Here is a 27,629-nt window from a genome sequence, read left to right as displayed (position 1 = left end):
TTGGCTAACTAGTTAGTTATAGTTTGTTCTGCTCCACAAAATAACCACAGTGAATGCCAGAATAAGGAGAATCTAAAGACGAGGAACTAAAAACAAATGACAATAAATAGAGAACAGATAAAAGAATAAGAGAATGTATACCTAGTACCTATGTTCAGTTTTTAGTGTCCTAGCTTCCATTCGTCCTCCTCCTCACAGCGACATAGGGTTAACAGACGGGGATAATGTAGGAACGGCACTAACAGCCAATAGTTCAATGAACTTCACAAATACAATAAAAAACCTCCATGTTTCATCTCACCTGTCTGGTAACATGCTTCATTAGCCTGTGTTAGTTTAGCTCCCCGGTCTGGTTAGCGAGCCATCTCTCATTGGCCGTGTTGATTGTCAGGAAACATAGCTTTAATGACCTCCTGTCTGTAATCACCAGAGTCCTGTCCCATAAAGCTGGATTAACCTAGCCGGGCTTCCTCTTCCTTATCTGGCTTCACTTACCCAGACATCCGCCCTCCGGATTTTCGGTACCATAAAGCTGGCTATCAACTCACTAATTCAATCCAGGCTTGTCCACTCTAGATCTGTGCACGCTCACATAAAAAGGGCGGAGTTTGCTGCATGCGACCAATCGCTAGGGGTGGGCGGATCAATCCAAATATCGATATTATCAATACTAAGCAAGTACTTGGATCGGATCGATACTATTGTCCTGTGAACGATACTTTGCTCCTCCACCAGTTTCCTCAAAGCGCCGCTTCTCTGTGCAAACAGCGACCCCCCCTCTCTCTCCCATCGCCCCCTGCTACCCTCTGAGTCTCTGCCTGAGTGAATCAGGTACACCTGTAGCCCCTCCCCCTACCTGGCCACTGGCCTGCTGCATCCTCCGGACAGAGACGAAGGACTCTGGGAGAGGCTTTTCAGCCAAAAACCAACAAGACCCACGTCGTCTGTTTTCACATGTAACTGGGGATCAGTTTGAGGAGATGGGTTCAATGGTTCTATGTTCACCCAGTTGTTCACTAAGGCCTACAGCTATCCATTACCCAAGGAATCGATTCATCTATTGATTAATTCTATTACTAAAGTAATCTGATAAAAATACAAGGTTCACAATATGTTATTGATATTGTTATTGATGTGACTGCTTTCCTATTTGGTCTGAATTGTAATGACATAAATAAAAGTTATATAGTGAAAGAGAAGAAACACCATTTCCATTAGGGTAATATTTATTGCCCCAAACATGCGTCTCATAATCTCTAACTTATTGTGAAGCGTGTACATTAAAGTATTGAACAAACGTTAATTCCTGAAATAACATTACGTTACGTCGCTGCGTTCTTTGGTTTGACTCTCTTGACTTTTGTTCTGAAACAGTCGTTGTAGTAGAAGTACTTTATTTTTATACTGCTAAAGTTTCAATTGTAGTTATTTATTAAAAAATGAAACATTTTTATTGCCTAAAATCTTTGTGCTGTTTTTATCACAATTATAATAAATTAACTCAGGGGGGGGGGTCGATTATTCAATGATCATGACATGTCCAAGCAAAAAGTATCGGTATCGTATTGGTATCGGTCGATACTACCCTGTGTTTACTTGGTATCGGATCGATACCAAAATTCCCAGTATCGCCCCCCCCTACTGTCACCAAGATCCACCGGGTTCTCATAAAACGGACTGGCCATTTTCCAAGAGAACTGATTGGTCAGTAGGTGGGGCTGTTATACCCGCTGAGCTCTGATTGGTCAGTAGGTGGGGGTGTTATACCCGCTGAGCTCTGATTGGTCAATAGGTGGGGGTGTTATACCTGCTGAGCTCTGATTGGTCAGTAGGTGGGGCTGTTATACCTGCTGAGCTCCTATCCTGAATTTATCCTGCTCCGGAGTAGGTTAGGTGTTCAGCATAGGTTACCACGACAACGTAGCCTGATAGAATGTCAGCCACCTTTCTTCTTCTTTTCCTTTTGGCTTTTCCCTTCAGGGGTCGCCACAGTGAATCAGTGTCCTCCATCTAGCCCTGTCCTTTGAATCCTCTTCTCTCACACCAACTACCTTCATGTCCTCTTTCACTACATCCATAAACCTCCTCTTTGGTCTTCCTCTAGGCCTCCTGCCTGGCAGTTCAGAACTCAGCATCCTTCTACCAATATATTCACTATCTCTCCTCTGGACATGTCCAAACCATCTCAGTCTGGCCTCTCTGACTTTATCTCCAGAACCTCTAACATGTGCTGTCCCTCTGATGTACTCATTCCTGATCCTATCCATCCTGGTCACTCCCAGAGAGAACCTCAGCATCTTCATCTCTGCTACCTCCAGCTCTGTCTCCTGTCTTTTCCTCAGGGACACTGTCTCTAGACCAAACAACATCGCTGGTCTCACCACAGTTTTGTACACCTTTCCTTTCATTTTAGCTGAAACTCTTCTATCACACATCACACCTGACACTTTCCTCCACCCGTTCCATCCTGCCTGGACACGCTTCTTCACCTCTTTTCCACACTCTCCATTGCTCTGGACTGTTGAGCCTAAGTACTTCAAATCCTCCACCTTCTTGATCTCTTCTCCCTGTAACCTCACTCTTCCACTTGGGTCCCTCTCATTCACACACATGTACTCTGTCTTACTGAGGCTAACCTTCATTCCTCTCCTTTCCAGGACAAACCTCCACCTCTCTAGCTTCTCCTCCACCTGTTCCCTGCTCTCACTACAGATCACAATGTCATCTGCAAACATCATAGTCCATGGAGATTCCTGTCTAACCTCGTCTGTCAGCCTGTCCATCACCATAGCAACAAGAAGGGGCTCAGAGCTGATCCCTGATGCAGTCCCACCTCCACCTTGAACTCCTCTGTCACACCTACACACACCTCACCACTGTCTTACAGTCCTCATACATGTCCTGCACCGCTCTAACATACTTCTCTGCCACTCCAGACTTCCTCATACAATACCACAGTTCCTCTCTAGACACCCTGTCATCAGCTTTCTCCAGATCTACAAAAACACAATGCAGCTCCCTCTGGCCTTCTCTGTACTTCTCTATCAACATCCTCAAAGCAAATACTGCATCTGTAGTACTCTGTTTTGGCATGAAACCATACTGCTGTTCACAAATGCTCGCTTCTGCCCTTAGTCTAGCTTCCACTACTCTCTCCCACAACTTCATTGTATGGCTCATCAGCTTTATTCCTCTGTAGTTGCCACAACTCTGCACATCTCCCTTGTTCTTAAAAATGGGCACCAGCACACTTCTCCTCCATTCCTCAGGCATCTTCTCACTATCTAAGATCCTGTTGAACAACCCAGTCAGAAACTCTACTGCCACCTCTCCTAGACACTTCCAAACCTCTACAGGTATATCATCAGGACCGACTGCCTTTCCACTCTTCATCCTCTTCAGTGCCCTCCTCACTTCATCCTGACTAATCTTTGCTACTTCCTGGTCCACAACAGTCACCTCTTCTAGTCTTTGTTCTCTCTCATTTTCCACGTTCATCAACTCTTCAAAGTACTCTTTCCATCTTCCCATCACACTACTGGCACCTGTCAATAGACTTCCATCCCTATCCTTAATCACCCTAACCTGCTGCACGTCCTTCCCATCTCTGTCTCTCTGTCTTGCCAACCTGTATAGATCAGTCTCTCCCTCCTTACTGTCCAACCTAGCATACAAGTCATCATAAGCTTCTTGTTTGGCCTTTGCTACCTCTATCTTCACCTTACGCTGCATCTCCCTGTACTCCTGTCTACTCTCCTCAGTCCTCTCAGTGTCCCACTTCTTCTTAGCTAACCTCTTTCTCTGTATACACTCCTGTACCTCCTCATTCCACCACCAAGTCTCCTTATCTACTTTCCTTCCAGATGACACACCAAGTACTCTCCTACCTGTCTCCCTGATCACATTAGCTGTAGTTGTCCAGTCATCTGGAAGCACCTCCTGACCACCCAGAGCCTGTCTTAACTCCTTCCTAAAAGTCATGCAACACTCTTCCTATTTCAGCTTCCACCATTTTGTCTTCTGCTCTGTCTTTGTCCTCTTCATCTTCCTCACCACCAGAGTCATCCTACACACCACCATCCTATGCTGTTTGGCTACACTCTCACCTACCACTACTTTGCAGTCACTGATCTCCTTCAGGTTACACTGTCTACACCAGATGTAGTCTACCTGTGTGCTCCTACCGCCACTCTTATAGGTCACTCTATGTTCCTGCCTCTTCTGGAAGAAAGTATTCACTACAGCCATTTCCATCCTTTTTGCAAAGTCTACTACCATCTGTCCTTCTGCGTTCCTCTCCTGGATACCAAACCTGCCCATCACCTCCTCATCACCTCTGTTTCCTGCACCAACATGTCCATTGAAGTCTGCTCCAATGACAACTCTCTCACTTCTAGGCATGCTCTGCATCACTTCATCTAAGTCCGACCAGAATTTCTCCTTCTCCTCCAGCTCACATCCTACCTGTGGAGCATACCCACTAACAACATTGAACATCACACCTTCTATTTCTAGCTTCAGACTCATCACTCTATCTGACACTCTTTTTACCTCCAGGACATTCCTAACAAACTCCTCCTTCAAGATAACTCCTCCTCCATTTCTCTTCCTATCCACACCATGATAGAACAACTAGAACCTTGCTCCTAAACTTCTAGCCTTGCTACCTTTCCACCTGGTCTCCTGTACACACAGTATGTCTACCTTCCTCCTCTGCATCATGTCAACCAACTCTCTACCTTTTCCTGTCATAGTTCCAACATTCAACGTCCCTACTCTCAGTCCTATACTCTTGGTGTTCCTCTTCTCTTTCTTCGAGCAAACGCACTTTCCTCCTCTCCTTCTTCGACCAACAGTAATCCAATTTCCACCGGCGCCCTGTAGGTCACAGCGCCGATGGCGGTCGTTGTTAACCCGTGCCTCGACCGATCCGGTATGGAAGTCATAGGTTTGTTTCGCATCTTTGATTTGGCAAAAGTTTTACGCCGGATGCCCTTCCTGACGCAACCCTCTGTATTTATCAGGGCTTGGGACCGGCACAATAAGACACTGGCTTGTGTCCTCTTGCGGCTACATTAGAATGTCAGCCACCTTTATGGTACCGAAAAGCCAGGATTAAGCCTGAAGTTATCTGGCTAAACCGTAATCCAGCTTTAGGGTACAGGCCTCTGGTGTCTCCTCCACTGATTTCTGTCCCATTTGCAAACACTGAGTGTTTCTCTCCACACATCCTCCGATGTTTATCAGTGTCTCAGTTTGATCAGCTGATTTTTACACAATGAGTCACGTTCAGCTGACTGACAAAGTAGGTCCGTTCTTAGCGCAGAAAAATTAACAGGTATATCACGAAAAACGAGTCAAAAACATGATAAAATAAGAAGGAAATATGTAGTAATGAAGTTACTGAAAGTTTAAAAACCCTGGAGCTAACGCTAAGTGCTAGCGGATGATAGATCCGCGTTCCTAAAGAACATCTAGGGGGGGTTGCAGGTGTTGACAGAGGGAGGTCAGAGACGAGCCTCTTTAAACGAAGCGTCTGGACCAGAAGTGATTTGATCAATATTCAATCGAAGATTTTGAATACCACTGATCAGTTTGGGGCGAGACATTTCAAATACGGTGTAGCTGGACATCTGGCAGCTGAATGACAAGAATAAAAAAAAATATAATATGGGACCTTTGAAATGAATGTTCAAAATTGTAGCCACAGAATTTAAGACATCCTGACTTTTATTGAGACACAGAGTGTATTTTATTGAGACCCATGATGCACCTCAGGCCAAAGCCCATCCCTGGAGGTAGAAGACTCCAAGGTGGGTGCCATGTCTCTCATTTGGGCTGAGTCCACATGACTTCTTCAAATTAATGACATGTGTCAAGTGCTGAAAAGGGAATTAAAAAAGGAATGTTGGAAATGTGGTTGGTGTCTGGTTGGTGTCCTTCACTGTAGTTCTGCCTTCTTCACAGGTGTTTACATCAGATGTCTGGAAACCATCTGGGTGATGCTCCATTTACCATCTCCAGAGAAAGTTTGGAGATCCTTTAACCTGAACATTCCTGTTCCTGTCCGGTTCACCCCCCCACCAACACATCCCTCCTCTCATTCTGACACACCGTGGATTCTCAAAACCAGCATTAATGAGGGATTACAGCCTGAGGAGAGCCAATCACAGGCAGCCTGAGGAGAGCCAATCACATGCAGCCTGAGGAGAGCCAATCACAGGCAGCCTGAGGAGAGCCAATCACAGGCAGCCTGAGGAGAGCCAATCACAGGCAGCCTGAGGAGAGCCAATCACAGGCAGCCTGAGGAGAGCCAATCACATGCAGCCTGAGGAGAGCCAATCACAGGCAGCCTGAGGAGAGCCAATCACAGGCAGCCTGAGGAGAGCCAATCACAGGCAGCCTGAGGAGAGCCAATCACAGGCAGCCTGAGGAGAGCCAATCACAGGCAGCCTGAGGAGAGCCAATCACAGGCAGCCTGAGGAGAGCCAATCACAGGCAGCCTGAGGAGAGCCAATCACAGGCAGCCTGAGGAGAGCCAATCACAGGCAGCCGTGCCGTTTCCATATCTCACAGGATTAAATTCTTGGCGGGTGGGGCGGCAGGACGTCCTTATATTGTAGGGAAACTTTAATGCTATTGGCTGACCTGTGAGCCCATGGTGCCCTTTGACCCCTGGGGGCCTGAATCAGTGCTAAACACGTTCAACACAGGATCAGTGATAGTGGTTCACACCAGTGGGTGTTCTGCCCCCATCAGTCACGTCATTAACGCTCTCCTTCAGGGACTCTTATTGGCAGCAGTAAAAACACGTCATTGATACATTATTGATGAATCGGTGCACACGCGCGCACACACGCTTACTGTCACGCGCACGGCCACTGTCACGCGCACACGCACACGGTCACGCGCCCGTTGCGGTGGCTTTAAGAGGGGGGGCGTGGCGCGGCCGTTCGGAGCGGCTGTCGGTGCGTCCGGAGCCTCTACCGGAGCCTCTACCGGAGCCTCTACCGGAGCCTCTACCGGAGCCTCTACCGGAGCCTCTACCGGAGCCTCTACCGGAGCCTCTACCGGAGCCTCTACCGGAGCCTCTACCGGAGCCTCTACCGGAGCCTCTACCGGCTGGATGAACGCTGTCAGCGGGCTGCGCGCTGCGGGAGTCCTGCGTGAAGCGGAGCGGTTCTCTGGCGCCGGGGGGGGGATCAGGGTCACCCAGCAGTGAGACTTTCTCCGGGACCAGCAGGAGGTGAGTGGAGGAGAAACGGAGCGGATGGAGCAGAGCCTCCACCCGCCGTGGAAGTGGAGGCGGCGGGGGAATGTGACCGTGAGAGGCGAGTCCACGGAGGGTCTGACGCGATGAACGCGTGAATTGTTTTTAACGGACAGAATGAGACAAACGCTCCTGTGGATGAATGCGTTTGGACTGGTCGTGTCCGTTCAGATCGGATCGGATCGGATCGGATCTGGATGCATTAAAACCAGGATTAGGGCTCTCCGCCAAAGACAACGCGCTAACGCGGGTTTGCGAGGCAGTTTCACGCGTGGATATCCGCGTCCACCGGGTTGTTTTTTTTATAGATCTGTCATTTATTGACGACATTACGGTGTGTCCAGTCATTCCTGCAGCCCTATGACGTCACGATGGGCTCAGCTCAGCCTTCAGCTGATGGTTTACCGTCTGACCTCGGTATTAGTCGGTTTTTATCTCCCAGGGATAAACGGTCATTCTTGTCTTCCTGTCTCCGCCCACAGAGGGCGCTGTTTGTCCTCCGCGGCTCCACCGCCCGAAGGCCCGTTTCCGTCTGGCTGTTAGGAATAAAAACATCAATCCAGACGCGATGAGGAGCGACGTCACAGGCTGCTGTGACGTCATCTGGTGGTTCAGGAACAGTAATGTCGGAGTTCAAGATGAATCCAGATGTCAGCTGTCATTGTGACATTCAGGCGTGAAAAAGAAGCGTAAACAATGCGTATGTTTCTGTTTCAGATGTATGTCACTACAACGAGCAGGTCAGCAGCCAATCACATTCTCTTCAGCCAAATCTGGCTGCAGAACTTCAGGTTGTTTCCCAGTCCAAAATCCACACGTCCAAATATTTGTTGGTGTAACAGAAAGCAGGTGTCCCTCCTAACGCTGTTGTCTGAATGAGGCCCCCGGCCCCCACAATCCCCCACAAAGTTGTTTTGCACCAGAATGAGAAACACTTAGCACACTGCTATCACTTTATAGGCTGGGGGGGGCATCAGAGCTATTAAATTCATCTGAACATCTGGCTCTGATGCAGCTTTAGGTCATCTTGGTCAGTTGTTGAGGCTTTATGAGCGCAGCACCATGCTAAGCTCCAAACGACCCCCCTCCCACAAAGCTGTTTCTGGGAGTACTTAATATCTGCTGGTCCTGTTGGATCACGGCTGTCCACTAAAGCAACAGGGATGCTTCTCTGGTTCTGACCCCTAGAGAAATAAAAGTGAAGCTCAGGTACTGTAGGGACCGGATCAGAACAGATCAGGATGAAGGGACGTCTGGATGCTTCGCCGCGCTCTGGGAGGGGGACACATGCTGAACCTCACTGACCTCTGGGAACCATGTCAGCGCAGGATTTATGTATTAAACATCCTTTATGGACGTTTCATCAGCAGCTGAGCTTTTAATGCACTGGAAGCTTCCTCACAGCTTCAGCTTCACGCGTGTAGCATCACACGCTAAGAGGGGGGGGGCGCAGTGTTCACGCTGAAGTCGGACTCTCCAGCAGCTGTTCTGGTAATTTGGTTGGAATATTTTTAGGTCCGTAGTTTTGATTACTCTGAACATCCGAGTCCAGATAGCTCTGAGTCTTCAGGTGGGGGGGGGTAGTTCTGACAACCAAGAGGAACTCTGAGGGTCCAGCTGCTGGCAGACCTGTGTGTGTGTGTGTGTGTGTGTGTGTGTGGTTGAAGGCATGCCCCACTCAGGGTGTGTGTGTGTGTTACCAGGTAAACATGTGTCGGGTGTTTGCCCGGTCTGTGCCCCCCAAGAGCCGGGCCGTTGCCCCCCAGCAGCCCCTGAGGCTGGGGTCCACAGACGTGTTTGTCTCTAGCATCACACCCACCAGTGTACGCTGACCAATCAGAGGAGCCCGTTGCGAGCCTGAGCTCTCCTCCTGTTGGGTGTCGGGCAGCAGTTTGCTTGACGTGTGTGTGACGTTTGCTTGACGTGTGTGTGACGTTTGCTTGACGTGTGTGTGACGTTTGTTTGACGTGTGTGTGACGTTTGCTTGACGTGTGTGTGACGTTTGCTTGACGTGTGTGTGACGTTTGCTTGACGTGTGTGTGACGTTTGCTTGACGTGTGTGTGACGTTTGCTTGACGTGTGTGTGACGTTTGCTTGACGTGTGTGTGACGTTTGCTTCATGTGTGTGTGACGTTTGCTTGACGTGTGTGTGACGTTTGCTTGACGTGTGTGTGACGTTTGCTTGACGTGTGTCTGACGTTTGCTTGACGTGTGTGTGACGTTTGCTTGACGTGTGTCTGACGTTTGCTTGACGTGTGTGTGACGTTTGCTTGACGTGTGTGTGACGTTTGCTTGACGTGTGTCTGACGTTTGCTTGACGTGTGTCTGACGTTTGCTTGACGTGTGTGTGACGTTTGCTTGACGTGTGTGTGACGTTTGCTTGACGTGTGTCTGACGTTTGCTTCACGTGTGTCTGACGTGTTTCTGGCTCAGACTGCAGCGTCTGGGAGCGATTAGCTGTGGGGGTTCAATCCCACCCCAGACAGTGTCTGTTAAAGTGAGCCCCTCCCTTCTTCTCCCCCAGTCTGCAGTTAAGTGGCTCTGACCCCCACAAACCCACCTCTCCTACTTTATTGCACCTTCATTTATTCCTACTTGTGGAAAAACTGGTTAAGTCCACACATTTGTTTTTGCAGCGGGGGGTAACCGTATGTGTACCCCATAAACTACACGTGTAGAACACGTGTCCCACTACATCTGGGCGCTAAGGCTTTCACATTGGCTTCTGTTGTGAACAGAATTTGTGTTTCCGGCTCACAGGCTCCAGCAGCAGAAACCCATTCATCAGACGCACCGAACGCACGCCTGGATTATTAATCTGATTTGTTTTAAAACAAAAACCCCTCATTGGTTAGACAGGGGGTCATCCAGTCTGTAGGTGGATCGCCCTGGGGGGGTGATGCTGTGGTCAGGCTGGGGGTGGTGGGACAGGTGCAGACCTGCTATCAGGAGGATCATATGATAATCAGTAGTGTTTCCATGATGTTATGTTATATTTTACATGTTATACAACTACAGGAGGTTTGTGATCAGTGTAATAAATAAGTTACTGTTCATGTCAAGGGTTTGTTCACTTTGTATTCAAACTTATTTTACCTTTGAAAGTGTCTTTTTATTGGTTTAAAAAGCCCGGCGGCTCTTCCAGCGTTTGTTCAGTGAGTGTTTGACATGTTTGGGCTTCAGGGCCGGCGGTGGAGGACTGGATGACTGGATGACTGGATGACTGCTGCTCTGTTTCTCTAGTACAGTAGTGAGGCTGTGAAGACAAACTGCAGCGTAGCAGGAATGCTCCTGTGTGCCAGGGGCCCCCGGCCCCAGATCTGCTTCAGGGTCCAGAGACTCTGTGATACGATCTTCGTTTGGACTGTTTGCACCTCATCAGTAATCCTTCACATCTGCAGAATTTTTTCACATCATTTAATGATTGGATAAACACCTTAAGTTCTGTTTTCACAGTTCTGTACAATACATCATTGTTAGCCCGGCTGGACGTCGTGTTGTTGGAAACGGTAGCTCGCCGCCTTGACGACTTGATGAGCCTATTAGTTTCCCCCACTGGTATAAATTAGAGGCAGTTTCAGTCTGCGCTCCACCGCGCGTCGACCGGGTTCTGTGGCGTGTTCTTGGCTACGGTACATGTGGTGTTTTGCACGTGGTGGTGACTGCCAGATGATTGGTTTTCCATCACATCGGGGCTAAACCTACAGCGATCAGGTGCTCACATGAACATCACCTCCCGACGGTCTGGAGGAATCGTTCGCCCATCGCGGGGGGTGGTTTAGCGTTGGGGGAAATGGAGGTTGAGAATGTCCTCATGACAGCTCCCTGCATCCCACTTCCCTTCTTTTTTACCAGCCTTGACCCCCCCCCCTCCCCAGACGAAACGTTCAATCCAGGAGTTGTTCCAGCCCCCGTCTCCATGCAGTCACAGGTAATTTGCTCCCGTCAAAATATGCTGCTGGATTGAGGGCTGAGATTTGCTCCTGCCTTTGGTTAACAGGACCCTGAGCTGCTGAGAATGGGCCAGATAGGTTTTGTCAGTAGACTGGGGGTGGGGGTGGGGTTGGGGGGTCCACATGGGACCTGTGCACGTGCTACCTTACTGAGCACAAAGCGTCTCATTCATTTTGGGATGTGGTGCACATCTGGAATCATTTATGGGTTCCCTGTACGGTCCTGGCTGCAGGTTTCTCCTCAACTTCACCACTCAGATTAGCTTTGCTTCAGAAATGAGCTTCAAGGGATGGACCTGGAAGTCTTCTGAAACATCTAATCCAACATTACCCCACCATGTTCTCATCAGCCCATATTAATTAACCGACATTTTACGATCTCGTTGAATGATCGATATTCATACAAAACTACTGAAACACTTTTCTGACAGTAAGAGAACCAGCGTGAGATCATCTCCGAGGATCAGCTGCTGTCCAGGTCTGTGTCCATGAAACAGCAGCTTGGATGTGTGGGTCTCCCGTCCAGTCCAGTCTTATTTCTAATGGCTGTCATATCGAGCTGGAGGGGGGGGGGGGTGTTGCTTCTACTTTTAACGACCCACTCTGAACAAGACTGACTAACGGCGTTCTTCTGAGATGACACTTTGATGTTGTGGGGACGTCAGTAACGCTGCAGAGGGTGATGGGGTACACAGGTGAAGGGTGCACAGGTGAAGGGTACACAGGTGAAGGGTGCACAGGTGAAGGGTACACAGGGTACACAGCTGAAGGGTACACAGGGTACACAGGTGAAGGGTATACAGGGTACACAGGTGAAGGGTACACAGGGTACACAGCTGAAGGGTACACAGGGTACACAGCTGAAGGGTATACAGGGTACACAGGTGAAGGGTACACAGGTGAAGGGTACACAGGGTACACAGGTGAAGGGTACACAGGGTACACAGGTGAAGGGTACACAGGTGAAGGGTACACAGGTGAATGGTACACATGATACACAGGTGAAGGGTGCACAGGTGAAGGGTACACAGGTGAAGGGTGCACAGGTGAAGGGTACACAGGGTACACAGCTGAAGGGTACACAGGGTACACAGGTGAAGGGTATACAGGGTACACAGGTGAAGGGTACACAGGGTACACAGCTGAAGGGTACACAGGGTACACAGCTGAAGGGTATACAGGGTACACAGGTGAAGGGTACACAGGTGAAGGGTACACAGGGTACACAGGTGAAGGGTACACAGGGTACACAGGTGAAGGGTACACAGGTGAAGGGTACACAGGTGAATGGTACACATGATACACAGGTGAAGGGTACACAGGTGGAGGGTACACAGGTGGAGGGTACACAGGATACACAGGTGAAGGGTACACAGGTGAAGGGTACACATGATACACAGGTGAAGGGTACACAGCTGGGTACACAGGTGAAGGATACACAGGTGAAGGGTACACAGGTGAAGGGTACACAGGGTACACAGGTGAAGGGTACACAGGTGAAGGGTACACAGGTGAAGGGTACACAGGGTACACAGGTGAAGGGTACACAGGTGAAGGGTACACAGGTGAAGGGTACACAGGTGAAGACTTCACCGCTGACAGTCCCAAACCAGCCTCTTCCTCAGGTAGTGGGGGGGTCCAGGTGCATCTGAAAAGATTCAGGAGCAGATGTTGGGTAGGTGTGGGCCTACAGTAAGGATCTGTGGAACAACACGGGTCATGTGACCTCGTTTGGCAGTTCTTTGTGTCTCATGTCTGTTCTGTGGTTTTGTTAACCTTTGACCTCAGAAATAGATTCATTTATTGGGTAGGTCAGACAATTCCAGCTCAACCATGCTGGTTCCCCTTAAGCCTGAGAAGCTCCTCTGCTAGCATTTGAACACATTTGGTTGTTATTGATCATTGATCATTGATCACTGATCATTGCTTCTTGACTTTCTATCGTTCGCTGTTCAACAGGTTAAACATGAATGTAGATCCTAGTCTGAATGTCCTTTCTGGATCTGTGTTCTATAGTGTGTTCAGATAGAGCCCCCCCCCACATGAGATGGCGCTGGATGCACTTCCCCAGCCCCCCCCCCCCCCCCCCGTCATTGGTGGAAAGCCTGTTTCTCGCTGCCTTGTGCGACTTTGTTTTCATGTTTGATTGTGGGAAAGTTTCTGGGCCGTCCGTGAGAGTCCCCCAGTCTCTGGAATGGCTTTTCCCCCGGGGGGGGGGGGGGGGGTGCTTGTGGAGGCTGAGCCCCACCACTGCTCAGAGGCCCTTTTTCTCCCAGCAACCCCCAGTGTTAGCCATGGAGCGCTGTGTGTGTGTGTGTGTGTGTGTGTGTGTGTGTGTGTGTGTGTGTGTGTGTGTGTGTGTGTGTGTGTGTGTGTGTGTGTGTGTGTGTGTGTGTGTGTGTGTGTGTGTGTGTGTGTGTGTGTGTGTGTGTGTGTGTGTGTGTGTGTGTGTGTGTGTGTGCCCGGTCCACTTCCCTTACAGCTCCACTGGACAACACCGTTCATCTTTTAAGAAGGGGGGTGTCTTTGTCTCGTAAGTGCCCCCCCTAACAGTGAGTCATTCCAGGTAGTGTTGGTGTTTTCCAGAGAGTGGATTTCGATCCACACACAGGTGTGTGATGCAGAGGTTCCCAATGAGCCATCTGGGGGGGTCCTGTATCTTGGCTCCAGACTGGGTGTTGAACCAGAGACTGATTCACACGGTGAACGGTAGGAACGGGTTCTTTGTTTCACTGACTTCTTTAAATCTTTACATTTTAAAGTCCAACATCCGTGTTGCTGAGGGACGGACCTTCATTCACACGTGACACAACACGCCTCGTGTTTGTGGTTCACTGTCTGCCGTTCGGCTCTCGTGACAAACAAATAAACAGCCAGCAGCTTTTATTTGTTCCTAAATATACAACCGGCTGAGGGGTAACGCAGCCTCCCACATCCATCCTGGTTGACTTTAATGGTGTGATAAACGTGATTTATTGAGGGCTCACGGCTGGAGACTGGAGATGTAACGTGAGAGCATTCTGCCCCATCAACCCAATCTGTTTGTTCTTATCTGTCCTAATTTTGTCATCCTGTCCTCGTCTGCAGTCTTGGAAGATCCAAAGCAATAAAATATATGACGTAAGGAATAAAAAGCACTTTATCAGAAAACACTCACCAGCACTGCCACTTTGTTTAAAACCAAAGGCCATGACTGAACAGTCAGGCGTTCGCCGCTCGGCGCTGTCATGATTCTGGCTGGACTTTTGTTTTACTGAATTTGGCTTCAGTTTGTTCTCCTGCCTGGTTTAAAATCCAGCATTAATGTTGTGATGCAGAACAGAGCTTTGGCGTGTTCTCCATCATCTGAGCTACCTGAGCGTTTCTCAGTGTTGTTCGAAATGGATGGGCCAATGCATTATGGGATGCGAGCAGATGGTTCTGTCTTTTACTTGGCTGGACAGACTAACTCTGTGAACACTGGATCTGAGCCATAGATTCTTCTTCTCCAGAAAGTTATGTTCAAACTTTTATTTTGTCAAGTGACAAAGGCACGGCTGGCAACCACCAAAGCGTTCAGAGGCTCCATCCGTCCCAGAGGATGGTCACTGAAACGGGCCCTCAGGGAAACTGATCAGGTTTTCAGATCTGTCGACAGTGAGACTTTATTTCTGCTCTTGTTTTTACAGATAATCATCTGTCGGACCATCATCTGTCCATCAAAGCCCCCCTGCTGGCCTTCCTCTATTCTTATTTTAACAATCAGTACAAATTCTGTCTCCTCCCTGATCTGTTGGTGTTTTCTTTGTGTAAACCTGGAGTTCTCAAAAAGTTACCCTCCGCTTTCCTGATCAGTAATCAAATAAGAGCAAATAAAGGTGTTGTCTCTGTGTTCTATTTGTTGGCCTGGAGAACATGCAGTGTTCCTCCTGCAGATGCTGGGACACTGAAACCTTCACCTCTGCTCCCTCCTGTTTGTCTTTGAGTGGTGCAGCAGTCTCTGGATCTCTGTTCAGTTGCTGTCCCGCCGCTGTTCTATCAGCATTCAGGAAGCGTTGTGGTCAACAGACCACAGGACTAACAGGACAAACCCAAAAGACCCCGCTGTGTCGTCGTCACTATGCAGAGCAGGTTATTTCTGCTGAAGGTCTGTATCCATGAGCTTTGTGTTTATTAATGTTTATGTATATTTATTAGCGCCAGGAAAAAGTTTCACACTTGTGATTGGTCCAAAAAGTGAAACAGAGTTGAGTTTCCTCTATTTTTTGGTGTCACCAGTGATTTAGGGAGATGGTTGGTGTTATTTCCAGTCCTACTTTTGACTAGTTTACATTCACCGCTCCTGCTCACAAAAAAGAACTGTAGAGAAGAACATGCATCCAGATGGATAAAAGGGATGAATTCATTTGTGAGTGTGAGTGTCGAAAGGTTCATTCTGTCAGTGGAGTGATGGAGCGCTAACGTGTGTGTGTGTGTGTGTGTGTGTGTGTTTCCCGTACACACACATGTACGTGTGTTTGTGATATATGGTTAAAGAGTGACAAGATCATTTTCCCAAAGGATTATTAAGTTTATTTCTTCTTCTTCTCTTCAATACTGTCTTTAAGGATCCACATGCAGAAAAGCTGTAGAGTCCATTCACTCACTGTTCTTCCAGAGTTATAATCCCCTTGTTTACCCCCCCCCCCCTGTATTGTCCAGCAGCTGGGGGATCATCTGTGCCTACGTACTGTGAGATATTTAATCATCAGAAAGAGAGAAACTGACAGAATGGGTAGAGGGTTAAAATAGGGTGGAGGTGTTGGACCCTGACCACACCAGCAGTGTGGGGCAGATGGGGCTATTTGGCAGAAACGCTGGACTCCCGGCTCATGCTTTCCACAGGTGACTAGTAGATGGATATATATTTATTTATTGTACACATTAAACATGTCAACCTCTGGATAACGATTAAAATCACTGTTTTTGAAGAACATGAGTTAGAGACCTTTTTGTTCCAGTGACAGCATTGCGTACCGATGGCTGAAAAATGAAAGCGGGAAGATATTTGATATATTGAAAGAATGAAACTTGGATCTACTTTTTGACCGCTGCTCCATGCCTGTGTGTAAAACAAACTTGACTCTTCCCTCTTGCTCTCATTCCTTTGGATCGGCCCGACTCTCGTAATGGAGCCTGATTCGCTGCCAGATCGCCTTGGCGACATTCCGCAATATATAAACTGGGAGTTGTTTGGGGAAGGCTACACCGCAGGGCAGGAAATCTTGTGCATTCTTATCACTCAGCCCTTGGAGGTGCTCCGGTAGTCCTCTGTGGGGAGCAGGAGCCACATGAGCAAATGGAAGCATCATTTTATGTCTGGCCCAACTTCCTTTAAGGGAGATAAACAGACTGGATTCCAGACAGTTCTTTTGAAAGTATTGGGCAGAAAATAAAAGCAGGAGAACTCAGTGTTTCTCTTTATAAACACATGAAATGATCTAAAATGATATGGACAAACTGAAACTTCACTGAATTACAAAACATTCATTTAAATTGGTAAACCATGGTTATACATGCACACACTTGTTCTGGGTACAATTCAATGAATGAACACACACCTGACCCATGTTTGCCTTTCCTTCCTGTCAGTCCATTCCATTCAAGAGTGAGGAAGAGGAAAGGGCTCAGCTGATCCAGGCCTGCATTTTTGCACATGGAACAGAATGGGGGGAAGAAGTGTTACGTGTACTTCAATGCACACATCAAGAACACCTTTGATAAAGTACTCAAACAGAGCCTGATCATACATCTGCCTCCTGCTACTGGTCAGTGTGCGCTAGATCCACCAGACTTGTCTTCTCTTTTTCATTTAAACCCACTTCTACCCAAAAACCTTTGAAGGGAGAGACGTTTCTCAGTTATTTTGCCGTGGTGTAAAATCAGCTGCAGTTTTGTGTTTTGGCTGTAATTGTTGCCTCTTCATCGATTGGCTCCCATCTTCCATTCCTTCACTCTGAAAAATCAATGCTTATGATCACTGAGGTGGCGTCATTGTAAAGTGGTGAAGTAGTGAATGGAGGTCATAGAGTTTTATGTTGTTCACCTCCCTGCATATCAACAGGGTGTGTGCGTCTCTGACCGCAGTGGTCATAATAATCCAGCTCACTACAGTCCTTCTGTGTTGGCGGGTCAGAAAAGGGCAGACTCATTGTTCTGCGAAGGAAACTAAGATGCAAGGAGAGGAAAAACTGTGTGGCACAAAATACTGACAGATTTTTTTCCTTGCAGAGTGCAGTTGGACGACCACAGACCAACCCCACATTTTACTGGAATAGTAACGGCACCAGTGTGTTGGTTCTCCGCTGCCAGAGCAGATGTGATCAACCCAGATGTGTAACAGGACAGGGCTTCTTTTGTTGTTGGGGCAGGTTCTCAGTCCACAGAGGCTGGTGATTGGACAGTTGCTCTGTCGATCAAGTGTTTCCTCGCTGAGACGTCTGCATTAATGGAAGTACTGGCAGGAAACAACTGCTGCATTTAAAAATGAACAAGGACAGTAGTACAGTACACTCTTACGTGTGTGTGTGTGTGTGTGTGTGTGTGTGTGTGTCTTTGGGTTTTAATTGCCACATTTGTTATTTTTATTATGTTTAGTGGTATTATATAGCATTAGGATTGTTCTAGTAGAGTTTGGAGGATGTTTGTCTCAACCTCTTGCAGTTTAATTTCGACACCCCTTGTTTAAAGCATAATTTAACCACAAGGTTTTCCAGAAACAAGAGGTTGGATTCCACCTGCCCAGAAGTCAGACACTGTGGGTGTGTATTTGTGTACACTTTCAACAGCAGAAACGGGCTTAATTCCCTGGCTAGTGTGTGTCGTTAACAGAGCCGTTGGGTTTGCATGACACTTGGTTCTGGGTGTGTGTCTTTCCCTACAGGAGCCTAACCTGGGCCCAGTTGGCTTTAATTTACTCCTTTTGTGTGTAATCTGCACAATGGGCCCCCAAAGCAATGCCCCTCTACCCCTGCTCCCCAAACACAGCATGGTGCATCGTGTAATTACAGTGTCTCTTGCACGGAGAGCGGTGAGAAGATACTGTACGTGTGTTTTCCCATGGTGCTAAACCAGCTGATTGTTGAGATGGAAGACACACACCTCATTGTGTTGAGCTACCAGCTCGTCATGGGTGTATGCTCACAATGGAGGCCATGTGCATCGGTTTTAACCACACTGTACCTAACAGGATGTTTCGTGAGACCTGCAGACGGGGTTAATAAATGAGCGTCTAAATGCCTTCTTGTGGAGGTCCAGCTTTTAATGTCAGTAATGAAGCCTTTTCACATGAAACTATGTGCACCAAGTTAAACTGGACAAACGTTTGGGTACTCATGATTTATTACCGATGGGAAATACAGACAACTAATACATGTCCAGAACTATACTGTATGTATTCAATGTTCTATCTCAGTTTCACAGCTAAAGCAGTGCAGCACAGTAGCAAGACTGGAGCTGGTAGATTGTTCTGCAGCTGCTCTAGATGTTTCGCAGTAGCTGAGCAGGACCGGAGTGACATCAGGTTCTCATCAGTTTGGTATCATCTCAGTTGGCTGGCGTCCATGTATCCGTGATAACTTCCTGTGCCCTGACCAGAGCGTTGATTATTCACCAAATCAGTCCCCAAAACTCTGCATTTCGATGGTTCTTTGCCAAAGAATGTTCCTCCTAATCAGAGGAAGAACATTTTGACCCTGCAGGCAACAGCCTAACGCATGTGACCGTCCAACATTTACTCAACACGCAGTAACTTTTTCTCAGCTTTGGGTCAGGATGTGGTTCCATAGTCAGTTAATGCAATCCCATGTTTGACCCTTCCCAGCATAGAAAACTCAGCTGGACAAACTCACTGTAAGAAAATCTTTTACATTAACCAATAACTTTGGGATGTCTGAATGGCTGTTGTTGCTGTTCGCTTGTTGTTCCATTCTGTCACCACTGGACCAAAGCACTGTGACATTTAGACGTGATTACAGATTTGTGGTGGAATGTACAGCAGATTCAGAGCACACTGTCATCTGTATACACATAAACAGGAAATGCCTGTTTTCATACTGTAGTCTCTGGAGAGCTCAAAGGCAGCTGTGGAGCAGTATTCAGTTCGGTCTTCATTGGATGAATCATATCCATGGTGTGATCTATCAAAAAACAGTGGGGCTGGGGGGGCGTTAATGGGATGCAGGAACATTCATAATACAGACTTAAAAAGATATGACACATTTAATTTTCTGCGCTGGCCACATCTCTGTCAGCTTCTGAACAGGAAACAAACCCACAATGCATTTCTGTTCGTGGAGACGTTCACCAACATGAGACTGAAGATAAGGTGGAGCAGATGTAGATGATGGTACCTTTATTTTTAATTATTGACGGGGTTGTTCTGTAGGAACTACTGATGTAGGAACCAATGTCAGGCCCAGGTTTCTGCCCAGAAGCATTGATGGTTTGTTGAACGCTGAATTATTTGAGGTTAACAGAGGGGCCTGTGGGTTTCAATGGTTTTCTTGGATAAATTTTGGTTACACCAGAACAAAATGTTAGGGAATATAATTATCTGTCAATTATAGTGAATCCACCTCCTCTCGTTTGTGATGAAGTAAACTGAACAGAGGAGGGCTGCCTTCCAAGGTTTGGTCATTTCTTCCTGTGCTGTGGCAGCATGATGCTAACTCTTAATTACAGCTGTCTTTTGTTTACCTTGCGTATTTCTGCACATTGTGATCGTAACTAACAGACACAGCTGTCAGCTCATTAAAGTGGAGTGTGTGTGTGTGTGTTTGAAGTTGTAATGTGCAGTCTCTTGGCTGTGTAGACGACACCTTCAATGTCCAGTAGTTTCACTGTTTGAAGAGAATCCCACCCACAGCACGAGGTCAAAGGTCAAGAAAAGGGGCACGAGCTCAGGGAAGCTGATTGTCATCTGGTGAGAAGTGGGCCTCCTTCAGCACAACAGATGACTCCCAGATGTTCTGTCTTGTTTTTTTGTAGATATTGTGATTCCATGACTGCTGCATGTGTGTATGTGTACATGCGTGTGTATGTGTACATGCGTGTGGATGTGTACATGCGTGTGTGTAGTACAGTACCCTTTAGGATTGAAATAAAATCTATCATACTTCCAAGACATGCCAGCATGCGTGGACACATGCACATCTTTCTGGGGACCAAAGGCCTACATTTACACAGTAGTGAATGGATTTTCAAAAAGGGACATTTTTACACTTGCGACAGCTCCAGTGGAGATCTGGTCTGGGTTCTGATCCAATAAGCAGGAACTCTTTCCAAAAACACATTCCTCAAAACTGAGAAGGGTGGCGAACTGTAATGTCATTTGTACGACTGATGTTTGTCTCTGTGGAGAGAAGTTTCCATGTTGCACATACAATAATTGGGATATAATAATAATATGTAGTAAATATTCATTCATCTTCTGCCGCTTCATCCGCCGTAGCGGGTCACGGGGAGCTGGAGCCTGACTCAGCTGACATAGGGCGTGAGGCAGGGGACACTCCGGGCACGACGCCAGTGCATTATTTATAATATATATATATGTATATATATATATATATATATACATATATATATAATAATATGTGTGCCTTGCCATTTAAATATAAGCGTCTGTTTTTTCCCCCAGTAGTGTTCTGTCTCTAGATCTATAGCTCCACTGATACAGATCACACACATGGATTACCATGGTCAATAAAATAGCCATGAGATTATAATATGATCAAACTTTCATGTGTGTCTTTTGTGCTTTTCTTGTCACCTCATGGATCGCTTGAAAAGAAATAATGCTTACATGAGTAAAAGTACAAAAGTAGTGTCCCTGGGCTTGCTCTAGCCATTCGCCACTTCGCCATAGGGGAAGTAAATTCCAGATTGGCTACAAGGTTTTTAGCCTGTGTAGCCACAGTGGCGTTCTTATTTTTACGGAAAAAAGGCTAAAACGTACAACTTTTTCGCTCGCTAGCGCCGCTATTTCCGCTAGCGCCGCTATTTCCGCTAGCGCCGCTATTTCGCATGCCGACGGAAATAGCCGAAGTGACCTGAACGCTCCCGATCATTAAATATGCACTCTGGTCATGACCTCCTCTCGTCCAATGAAAAACAAAAAGATTCTTTTTTTCCAAGCTGAACCCGTGAATTGGTGTAAGACAAGGAGAGGACCATCGATCAAAAGAATCCAGTGTTTTCTAGTAGTTAATGTGAAAGTCCTCATTAATAAACAAATGGTGAATGCTGAGAGGGGGGGGGGGGGGGAGTGGAGACAGACCGATCAGAAGGTCAATGAAAGATATTATCAATACTTGTTTGTAGTCTTAGACTTTTGTTCCCTCTGACCAGCAGGAATAACCAGCGATGATGTAAATGTGTTTTCACCTCACTTGTTATAATAACCAGTAAAACTACCAGTAAACACTGAGTAATATTTAGTCTGACTGTATCTTCAGAGTGAATGAAGTTTTCAATGGTTGAATCTCACATTCATTCCTGCATCAAGTAGGACAGAAATAAAGAGAGTTCAGCTTCAGCTGCTGGCTTTAGTGGCTTTTTGGAGGTAAACTGAACACAAGATTTTGCCCTCAGAATGCAGGAAAACCCCATTTTCAAAAAAATGTCCCGGGGGAGGCCCCCCGGACCCCCAATGTGGGGGGGTCCCCCCCCCACACGCTCCACGACAGGTGTGGTTTCACACCCCCTAACAATTGAAAACTTGCATTCACTATGCAAAGATGCAGTCATACGAAATATTACTCAATGTTTACTTGTCAGTTTTACTTGCTATTACAACAAGCCGCTGTCTTGGACACAGAGTGTGGCTTTTTGTGGCTCACTCAGTTTGTTTACACTGAGCCACAGTGGCTTAGTTACACTAGCTCCTGGTGCAAGACCAGTGTCCCTCATGCCCACAGATCAACACACTGTTATTAGTTAACGTGATGAATCTGTCGGTGGACCATTGTCCACACGGAATAGAACTGGCACGTGTCCAGGCAGCAGAGATAAACTGGTAGCAGGCAGTTGGGTGACCTCCGACCTTACCCAGTCTGCCTCTGGGACAAAAGAACCATTCAGATGCCCAGTGCTACACCCATAAGTAGATGACTCACTGTACAAACTAGACCGGCTGCATAGAATGCGATCCTATGCAAAGGTCCAGCATCCATCTGATCCAACCAGACTCACGGCTCGGTAACCATAGTTAAACATTTGAATAGGATGTCGTCCAATGTTGTTTGCTTCTCATGAAATGTTTAGCAGTTATTGTATTTACAGAATGAACTGAGTGTCCTTCAAGCACCAGTATAACAATTAACCCTTTTTAAACCATCCATATCCATGTTTTATTTCTGAGGAAGAAAAAGGCTCTTGTGTTTCAAGGAATTTTGAAAACATAACCTCTGGAGGAGGAAATGTCTGGCAGTCTCTTCGAAAAACATGTTTACTTATACTTTTGATGTTGTTAAAGTAGAACTGGATCCACTCCTCTATAGCGGTCCCTCGTGTATCGAGGAGGTTACATTCTAAAAAATCTGCAATTGGCAAAAACAGCAAAGCTTTATTTTTTTACAATTAGTATAAACGTTTTAAGGCTGTGAAACAATTTTCTCAGACAGGCATGAACATTTTGACTATTTTTTCACTTGTTCAAACCTTAGTAGACAAATCAGTCCAGTATTATATTACAGTATCACTATTATAATGTGTGGATAATGTTGGTATCCAGCTTCAGGTTCTTTTCCTGCAGTCACTGATCCATAAAGCTAAAGGAGACTCCATCCTTAGTCGTTTTGTTGCAGACAGTTTCAACTATTTCTGCATTCTTTGTAGAAACTTATTGCTGCTATCGTCTTTGTGTTATTTTTGTCTTTCTGTATGAAACCAGGCGGCACGGTGGCGCAGTGGTTAGCGATGCCGCCTCACAACACGTGTGGAGTTCTCATGCTCTCCCCGTGTGTCTGCGTGGGTTCTCTCCAGGTTCTCCGGCTTCCTCCCACCTCCAAATGCATGCGCTTCAGGTTGATTGGCCGTTCCAAATTGACCGTAGGAGTGAGTGTGTGTGTGCGTGTTTGTATGTCTTTGTGTGTGGCTCTGCGGTGCACTGGCGTCGTGCCCGGAGTGTCCCCCGCCTCATGCCCTATGCCGGCTGGGATAGGCTCCGGCTCCCTGTGACCCGCTATGGCGGATACAGCGGCGGTACATGACAGTGAATGAATGTATGAAACCAATCATAGGCCCCTAACTATTTCCTTCCTTTAGCCTTTTCAAAAGCCCAACTTTTTTGCGATGGTTCGCATCTTCCACAGCTTCTACAGAAGTGTCTGATGGAGCAGAAAGTTTTGTCGACATTGTGGGTTTGTTGGGGAGAAAACTATCAAACATACAGAACTGTGGTCCAGCACTTCAGAGTCACACTGCTAGCAATCGAAGATTGATGTAAACTTTGCAAACTTTATGTGCTGTAAAGGAGACTCGCCTGAGGTGATTGATTGTCAATGATCTACAGCCAATCAGGATGCAGAACACAATGCGCTGGAACTGTGCTAAAAAAATCTTTGAAACTGCTTTATAATGAGGGACCAATGTGAGTTCATACACAAAGGGCTTAAATAATGAAGACATAGAGCCAATGCCACGATATGAGCATAGTGACTTGACTCACGTTTCTGTTCCGTTGCTTTCGTGTTGAGGCTTTTTAAAGATGAAAGATGACGTGTTCCCTGCTGCCCTGATTGTATGTCCAACATACACTCAAACCAGGTGACATAAAAGATCCCTCATGTCTATCCTGTCAAGCTTTGTCCACCAGTCTCATATATCTTATTGGTAACTAATGTCCATGTTGGTATGGAAAAAATAGTCGTGTGCTGTCATAAGGAATTTGTCAATTAAACAAAAGAAATTGAAATGAGAGCTCCGGTCAAAAGAAAGTGTAAATAGACATTAAGGAACAGCATGATGTAGTTCATGTTAGTCTGCCATGTTTGCTCTGGCAGCCACCGCCTGAAGAGTCTTACTACTCTTCTCCATAGTGACACTTGATTTACTGCACAGGTGCCGGTATCTGCAGTTAAAAATGTCTCTCCACAGGATCTCAGCTGATCCTCTGTTATCAGGTTTGACTCAAAGTTCTGATGGTGAATAAATAGCTGATGAGCCTGCAGTATGTCACTCTGATGACCCACTTCTAATTGTTCAGTATTGTCTTCAACCCCCACAGAGTACCATGCTTCTTTTTATTGTCTTCTCTGACTAAATTTAGATCTTCTACGTGGTGGTAACTGTTAGTTTGTGAAAGTTGGCTTCCTGGAATGTTCGGAGTGTCTTTCATCCGATCCTCAGAGGATCAAGAGCTTTTAGACAGTTTGGCCCACCTGGCTGAGGAGTGGCTACCGAGCGTTATGTCATTTCCCTTCCTACTGGTGGTAGAGGAAAGCTCTCCGCTGGGGGTGTCATTCACGCTGCAGTTGTATATCAGTTGGGACATTTGCCACTCAGTGTGATTTTACTGCCTTTAAAAAACGAGATTCACATGTGTTTACAGAAATAGCCCAGGAGGGCCAATGTTTGTCTACTGAAGCACAGGGCACCATCTGTTGACAGTGACGATGTAGAGTTGAAAATGTGTTTGCAACATTTTCTTACTTTTTTCTTTAAAATGCTGCGCAGAAGAGGAAAACCAGAAAAACAAGACAACAGCAAAACAAACGAGGAACTGCAGACGGATGTTCAGGGGTATTGGATTGCCGTCCCTCCTTTTTAATTGGCTAAGATGTTTATCGCCAGTATACCTACTCACTGTGTTTATGATGATTAGTTGATGTAATTTACTCGGCTTTGATGAGTGATGTAGCAGTATCTGGAGCACACTTTGCTATAATGGGGCATGAATGTAACCTTTTCCTTAGGGGTTCTATCCATGTTCTGGGGTTGGAGATTTGCCCCCAAAGACAGTAAATGCGAAACTTGTTACATAGATGGGAAATGTGGGGAAGAGGGAGTAGGGAAGCGGACATTATGGAGATAAGCCAGCTCTGTTGAAGAGCCAGGCTAATGGATGTGTCCCTAGAGCTGCTGAGGAATTTGCCTTGGCTGCTCTGCCAGCAACATGGTGTCGTCTGTGTTCTGTCCCAAGAAAAAATATAAATATTACCATGTTCCCATGTCACTGGCTTTAGGTTTGTATGCTATATGTGGGTGCAGAGTAGTTTCACCAGGAAAGAGTGGTAGCCATTCTAGTCATTTATATGCCTTCTGCTTTGTCAACCAGACACCTTATAGCCTTGCTGTAAGAATGTTCCATCTAAACCACCTAAAAGCATTGAGCAGAACAGAAAAACACCAGATATTTTGTATAGGCCCTCAGAGTATCAATCATATAATTGATTTCTTAACTTCGTCCAACATTAGTTTATTAATACAGGGCTTAAATGTATTGAATGGTTGTGCTACATTTAAAAACTGGAACGCAGTGTGTTGACAGTATAGAAAGGAGTGCCAGTCTCTAACTGACAGTTAAAGCCTGCAGTTTGACTTTTTTGTCAGATTGTTTTTAATACTTTCCTATGAGTTACAATGATACCTCAAATTCTGGTCAGCATTTCTTTATCTATGTTTTCATTACATGAGCAAGGCCAGAGTCAATAGTCGTCCTGTGCAGACAAACATTGTAGAGGTAAAAATGATCATTCACTTTTGACCCTTGACTTCAAAGTGTTGAGAAGTTAAGATAAAAATAAAAGGCGTCTGGAAATGTCAGAGGGTTGGTATTGTCCGATCAGCTCTGGGTCAATGTACTAGCAAAGATATTTTGCTTATTTATGTGATAATTCTCTGGACATATTGATTGAAGACAACAACTGATAGTGTTAGAATAACGAGGTCACTTGTTGCCTCAATGGTAATGTGATGCTCTAACTATAATTCTGGAGGTCTTGTGATCGACACTATATGTGGTCAGTGTGGAGTCACAGGCTCTTTCTGTTATCACAGTAGCATACTTGAACCATCTGTAGATAGCTCTGCCAAATCCATGCGGTGTATTTGTTAGAGTTAATATTCTGAACGGGAGGAGGCCAGGGAGCTCTGTACAATCGTGCTTCCTGTTTCACCTTCTGTGTGAACACTGATTGGATCTTCTGAACAGCCTTTTCCTGCTAGTTTGTTTTTTGATCGACAATCGCACACTACATTTGTTGTGTGCGTATGTGTGTGTGTGTGTGTGTGTGTGTGTTTGTTTCTGCGGTTTTTGTAATGTGCTGCTGATGAGGATACTCTACAGGAAACTTTCCTTGGGTTTCCTTTGGACTTTGGTTGTGTGAGATACCCCCCCACCCACAACCTTTTTTGCCAACTCAATGAGGAAATGCTTTGGATGGAGTGGGGATTGTGGGTAGGGTTGGGAAGCATACGCTGCAAAAGGTCATTTCCTGGGCCACCCATTGCAGGCACCTACACACCTGTATGCAGTACAGAAAATCCTTTATATTCAAAGAAAATGAATTTTTTGCTGATATACAGTATACAGTATGTAGTCAAGTGCTGGAGCTGGAATCCAGGAAAGGAGGGGAATGGGGGTGTGTGGTCTACAGAGAGGGAGGGTGAGAGAGTGCCGACACTGTCAACAGTTCAGCTCACAGCACAGTCAGCTGAAATCCAGAGCCCAGCTCAGACGCTCACATAGAGCAGGGGGATCACAAAGAAAGCATGGAAATTCACTCTGAAGCACAAACTTTTGGCAGTGAGCGGGACCTAACGCCATAGGCTACAGGAGTGTTTATCTTGTATTTTTACCTGTTTGTTCACTGGAAGGCTTTCTATTTTTTCTCCACAAGTCGTGACACAGGGACAGTCTGTTTCTCAGGGCGGCCCGTCTGAAGTGGGTAAGCTGATCTTGGCAGTGAGACCTGTCACCCTTTCTGACCATTGTGAATATTAGCTGCATCGTAACGCTGTCACTCAGTTGGGGATGGCATACTCAACAAGCTGCAGATGTTGAAATGTAAACCCAGTTTGCCCATGTGCTGTGTCCTTGTACTCCATCCGACCAAGAAAACAAAAGTAGTGTAGCCAATTAAATAAATGTCGGTCAATTTACTCTGTAGACAAAAAAATAGGTTGGTGGGCATTACGAGACGTCATTCCTTCTCAGTTCTTGTTTTCTTTTGATGGAAATTCAGCACTTTGCAGTTTTCTTGTAGTTTGTCAGCAACATTCAATGGTGGGTTGTGAAATGTGCGTGGACTCCAGTGATGTTGACCTCTTACCTTGCTTCATCCCCATACATGCTGGTGTGGATGTTGGAGAGTCTTTCTGCATGCTGGTGATAGACTTGTATTAAAGTTTAAGCATAGGTTCCCTTTCTCTGTATGGTTTGAAGGTTG

At 46.4% G+C, this 27,629-nt stretch overlaps 1 protein-coding gene across 4 annotated transcripts in view; it reads left to right on the top strand.

Moving 5' to 3' along the window:
* The first annotated feature begins 6,949 nt into the window (after positions 1–6,949).
* The window catches only part of daam2 (dishevelled associated activator of morphogenesis 2), a 101,982-nt gene continuing 81,302 nt past the window's right edge, over positions 6,950–27,629 (top strand). For 2 of the 4 annotated variants that reach the window (XR_011038634.1, XM_068339671.1), the window contains exon 1: positions 6,950–7,246. The gene's annotated coding sequence lies outside the window, so the exon portion shown is untranslated. Of the gene's footprint in view, positions 7,247–26,902; positions 27,129–27,629 lie in introns of those variants that run through there. The other 2 variants (XM_068339674.1, XM_068339673.1) reach the window with 2 other exon arrangements.

The sequence above is a fragment of the Antennarius striatus genome, chromosome 17 (genome assembly GCF_040054535.1).
Source record: "Antennarius striatus isolate MH-2024 chromosome 17, ASM4005453v1, whole genome shotgun sequence".
Taxonomy (NCBI): domain Eukaryota; kingdom Metazoa; phylum Chordata; class Actinopteri; order Lophiiformes; family Antennariidae; genus Antennarius; species Antennarius striatus.
The sequence above is the reverse complement of the archived record's forward strand: the minus strand, read 5'-3'. Positions and strand labels throughout refer to the sequence as shown.